The 5,497-nt window shown below is 42.8% G+C and overlaps 1 long non-coding RNA gene across 1 annotated transcript; it reads left to right on the forward strand.

Annotated features, from left to right (window-relative positions):
* Nucleotides 1–349: 349 nt before the first annotated feature.
* On the forward strand, nucleotides 350–1,846 carry LOC140915280 (uncharacterized). The gene is made up of 3 exons (XR_012160124.1): nucleotides 350–604; nucleotides 955–1,026; nucleotides 1,725–1,846. It is a non-coding gene; the product is annotated as an uncharacterized lncRNA (long non-coding RNA).
* Nucleotides 1,847–5,497: the final 3,651 nt, after the last annotated feature.

Here is a 5,497-nt window from a genome sequence, read left to right on the forward strand (position 1 = left end):
CATGAACCCCTCAGCCCCAGCCCCACCCTACAACCCTCTGCCCTAGCCCTGAGCCCCCTCCCACACCCCAAACCCCTCATCCCCAGCCCCATCCCACAGCCCTCACTCCTGCACCCCCTCCCTCAGCACCCCCTCCTACCCCCAAACTCCCTCCCAGAGCCTGCACCCCTCATCCCCTCCTACAGCCCCACCCCCAGCCCAGAGCCTGCACCCCAGACCCCCTCCCCCACCGAAACTCCCTCCCAGAGCCTTAGGCAGGTGGGGGGCAGAGTTGGGGGGGCAGGTTCTGGGCGGCACCACCATTTCTACAAGCCTGCCACCCCTGACTGGGGGCACAGGGGCTGGGACAGGACCGGAGCGCGCTTGTTGCTGCTCCTCCTCTTCTGATTTCTCAGGCAGGGTCCGGGCAGGCAGCGAGGGAGCTTTGCTGGTTCCCCCAGGGACAGGCGGCGGCTCTGGCTCGCTTTCTCAGGCTGTGCGTGCCGGGGGCAGCTACCGTGCTGCCTCCCCCAGATCCCGTCCCTGCTGCCAGGAGCCGTGCGCAGCGGCAGCCGCCGACTCGCCTCACCTCTCCGGAGAAGAAAGTTTCCCGGGTGCCGCGGAGGTACGTGCCCAGCTGGTTCCTGGGGTCTGTGGCGGTGCCCCTCCCCGCTGAAGGAAGGGCTGGCTCTGCCTGTCTTTAACTCCGGCAGAGCTGCGCCCTGCGGCGCTCTCTGGCTTTGCGAAGGAAGCCGGAACATCAGCGTGCGTCTCCTTTTCGCTGCTGGCCTGGGCTCAGACGCTCCCACGCGCGAGGGCTCGGCTCGGCTCGGCTCGGCTCAGCTCAGCTCGCTGGGATTTTCCTCCCCCTACCTAGTTAAATGCCCACCCCTATGGGAACAATGTCTTGTCTTCGTCTTCTCGCAGCTCTGTCGGGAGTGGATGATCTAATTCTCTCTCTCCCACTTCCAATAGGTGGGAAGATGCGCTCACAGGATGAAAGGCAAGCCTGGACCTGGTTTACATGTGGGCTGCACACCCCCCAGTGTGAGTGCTCAGAACCTCTGCGAATCAGCCCAGAACTAGAGCTGGTCGAGAAATGTGAATGTATTGGGGAGGGGAAGGAAATGGTTTTAAAAAGGGTGTTTTAAATAATTTCTTGCAAAAAAAGTTTTATTTTTGCACAAAAGACTAATTTTTTCCACAATTTTTGAAAACGTTTTAGGTAAAAAAATGTTTTTCTGAAAGTGAATTTTTATTTGAAAACCCCAAACTGAAACTTTTATTAAAAAAAGGGGGGGGGGGATTTGGGTTTCTCTTTTTTTGTTGAACAAACAAACCCCAGAAAATGTAAATCAAAATAAAAAAAAATCATTTTGGTTAAAAAGCCATGCTTTTCAAGACTACTAAGAGCAAGTCTGAAAATATTTCCATATAAGCACTGCAAATATATTTCATTTTGAAGAGCAAATATAAAACAAATCACAGGCCTGAGTCAAAGCCAAGCAGTTTGTGCTTGAATTAGGATGAATAATACAAAAGTGCTTTAGAGAAAGTGAGAGGGCATCAGTGTGTAACTATTTGTTTATTTGATAAATAAGATGATTTTGCACTTCCATAGAATCTCTCTCCCAAGGATCTTAAAGTGCATTGAAACATCAATGTAATACTTATGAAGATATGATTGATTCCCATTTTACAGACTGGGAAACTGTGATGCAGAAAGATTAAGTGATTTGTCTTAGGTAACACAGGAAGTCTGTGGAAGAGCAAGACATAAGACCCTGACATCCTGTCTCCAGATGCTGTGCTGTAGTGGCAAGATTATGTTTCTACTTGCTATGAATAAACATGTGTATGTGTAAATGGCAGAGGATATGAGAGTGTTTGTGTGTTCATCCTGGGAGACAGTTTGCTCAAAAATATTTGAGATTCCCTAGGTCTTACTTTATCATAACATATTTTTTTTATTACTGCACATTTTATACAAATTGCAATATTTCATAATTTGCACTTAGGCAGGGCATCTGTTTTATGTTAAACATATAAACAGCTGTTAGATTTAAAAGATGTTATATTGTAAGGGAGAGTAAATAATTTTTCTGTTTTCTTCCCCCATGTCTGTTTAAAATCACACTTGACTTTTTCATCCACTTTCCAGTTCTTTCCTGTTTAAATTGTACTACAAAAAGATACACTTAAACCCTGTTGGTAGATTGTAAGACAACTTCTTCTAGATGCATCCGATGAAGTGAAGCTGTAGCTCACAAAAGCTTATGCTCAAATAAATTGGTTAGTCTCTAAGCTGCCACAAGTACTCCTTTTCCTTTTGCGACTACAGACTAACACGGCTGCTACTCTGAAACTTCTTCTAGGTATTTTTTATCTAAATCACATAGAACGGCTGGAACAAGGCTTTCTCATCCAGCCTAATTTACACAAACTCAGTATTCATCAACATGTATGTGTCATAGGATGAACTATAATGAAACAATTTCCTCCAGGCCTAGTCCAGAGCTGGTATCAGCCAAATGCAAGGGAAATTAATAGTAATCCTTATTTGGTGTAGGAACAGCCAATGCTCCTTTTTATGGCTGGTAAGTATGCAGTGGCACTAACACTGCAGGGTATGGTGGAACTGAAAGTATCAATATCAGAAAGACCAGATTCTGGCAGGTGTACAGTACACGGCTATAAACCTAACTCTTTTCTGTACACTTATTAAGGATTCCTCTTTGCTATTGAAGACAATTCAGAATGTTCAATTACAATTAAGTAACTGTACAGTTCCTTAAGAAAGTGGGGTTGTTTGTTTTGTTTTCTTTTGTTTTGTTTTTTAATCATTCTGACCATTTTGGACATTTATGCTCAAGTACCTGATCAGCTAAATCTCACTCATAAGTTACTGTTCAACCATCTGTTTTAGAAGTTCTTTTTGTGGGAAAAATAATACAGCCATCATGCCATCCATAAGGTCTACAGGGAAAATTGATACTTTTACTATAACAAAGACTGCAGCACAGATAATTAGAGTTCAAGCCATCCTTCTGCCTGATTAGAGTTCAGTGCTTCTTTGTGTGCTTGGTATGCTCACCCACTACTCGATTAATACTGTGTTAAGCTTCATACCTGTAGCAATTTCATCTTCAGTCCACTCTACTGTGGCTTTTAACCTCCTAATTCACTCACACATAAGTTCAATGTTTGAGACACCACATCTTCTTCTTGAAATACTTAGATAATTTGCTGGGAGAAAATTAACAGTCAGTACTGTTGATAACTTCCACTAATATATCCACCAGCAACATTTCCCTGTGGGTGTCTTAGCCCATTGACATATCAATTAGTATTTCTTGCTGAGCACTCATTCCGTACAAACACATACTCCTGAAAACAGTTACATGGCAAGCAAACTGTCAGAAGCATTGTCTCTCAAAAAAGGCTTAGGACGGTAAAGGTATCTGGTCCAAAGTGTACTTAAGTGCCTTCCTCTGAGCATCTGGTGCCAAGTGCTATTGGAGGCAGGATGCTGGCTAATTAGATCATTGAACTGATGAGATTATTATTATTACTTATGTGTAGTGCCTTGAGAGCTCAGCAGAGATTGGGGCCCTGATGTAAGAGACAGCCATACAGCAAGTCAGGGACCACTACAGGTCTTGAAACTTGGGCCACAGGAGTCTTAGGCACAAGCACAAGCTCACCTGCCATCTGCTAACAATTACTAGGATAGAAGCTGAACCTCAATAAAGGGCCTAGTGGACAGAGCCACAGGTTCTGAGTCAAAGTTAGGTTGCATCAGTATACCAAGATGTCAGAGGAACGAAACAAACTGGAGATCGGAATGAGAAGTCAGACACTAGGATTCAAGTCAGGCTCGGATGCCAGGAAGTCAAACCAGGGGAGAGGTTGGCAGATCAGCCATAAATTTAAATAGGCATACAGATTTAGACTAGATAATGACTAGATAATGACTAAAAATGCTTTCTAAGGAAAGAGAAAATGTTCCATAGTTTTCAGTAGGAGTTAATCTTCAGGACATTTTTAATGAAGTCTATTGGTTTAGCCTTTCCCATGTGAAATAAAAGATCCCACAGTATTTTGCACATGATCCACAGAAGGGAAATGGAAGAACAGATATTATAATGACTAGATAATGACTCCAGATGGGATCAGGATTTCATGCAAGTATTTACTGGAGTTTTTTTTGTTTTGATGGTGATTGTTCTGTTTTTAGTTTTGGTTGTTGTTTTCAGACTACCAAAGGTTAGAACCAACTTCCCTGAATTTCGTTGGAGCTTTAGGGTCAAAATCAAATTCTGTCAATACTTATAAGTATAACTGATAGACAGAATGCTTTGGGTCCTGTTTGGTCCACAGCTTCTATATAAACCTAGCACAGGAGCACCTAGTGTTCCTGCCCTTCTCTCCCAACTAAACTTCAGGATTTAGTTTCATTTCAATAAGCATCTGAGAATATAAATGAACCCCCACAACCCTTTGGGCCAAATTCCCCACTGTCATATATAAGTGCAATTCCACAAATCAATGATGTTGTATTAACACTGTGTTAACTTTATATGCCTATGATCCTACCTTACTTATGCCTATCCATCACACATTGATTAATTATACATAACTATAACAATAAATCTCTCAAAGGATTAAATGAAATAATTGGCTACAACTGAATCTGGCTCCTTGAATCTGCAAGCTATGATTGGAAATATTTCAACACTCAGTACTACATTACAGTACAGTCCTAGCTACAATATTGCACTATTTTGTCACTGTCAGTTCTGCTGAGCCAGAAACACAAAACCACTAAATTTTTATTTTAAAAGGTTTGATTCAAATTTGGTTCTAAAAATGGGTTTCTCTCTTGCCTGAACTATTTCTTTCATCTTTAACATAATCTAGTAATTTATGCAGGCATATAGGGACAGATGTTCCAGTGTGGTTCTGGACTGCCAGGGGAATCCGGTCCTAAAGCCGGTGTAACCAGACCTGGGAGGACCACCCCATTAAAAAGGGGGCTACTTAGAACTTCAATAGGGGCTGCAGTACCACTTTTTCTCCCTATCTGCACAGCAGCAGAAACAGGGTGTGGCTGGAACTTCCCTGTGCCACTGTAGCTGCTAACTACAGAATCTGCCCTTTGGGATGGTTGTTGCTTGGCACAGGACTATTCCGGCATTAAAGCAACATTAGATTCTGCTTTAAGCCACCTTTATAGATGTGCACATATCTAGCACTCTGGACACACTCCACGGATCTAGCCTATGCAGTGTACAGTTGTAGCATGAGTTAGTTTGATACCCATTGTAAGAGCTCATGAGTTGTGGAAATGCAAAAGAACATTTCCACTGGAAATAACAGTCTGTAGCTTCAAGAACGTGAAGGGAGGTGCAAACTGCCTGCAGAGAGATTTCGTTATAAGAATTAAATTATCATATGTTATTATTGTTCTGCATATGCATATACAGTATTTATTTCTCTCTCATTTATTATGCCAGAG

Source organism: Lepidochelys kempii, chromosome 7, assembly GCF_965140265.1.
Source record: "Lepidochelys kempii isolate rLepKem1 chromosome 7, rLepKem1.hap2, whole genome shotgun sequence".
In the NCBI taxonomy this organism is placed as follows: domain Eukaryota; kingdom Metazoa; phylum Chordata; order Testudines; family Cheloniidae; genus Lepidochelys; species Lepidochelys kempii.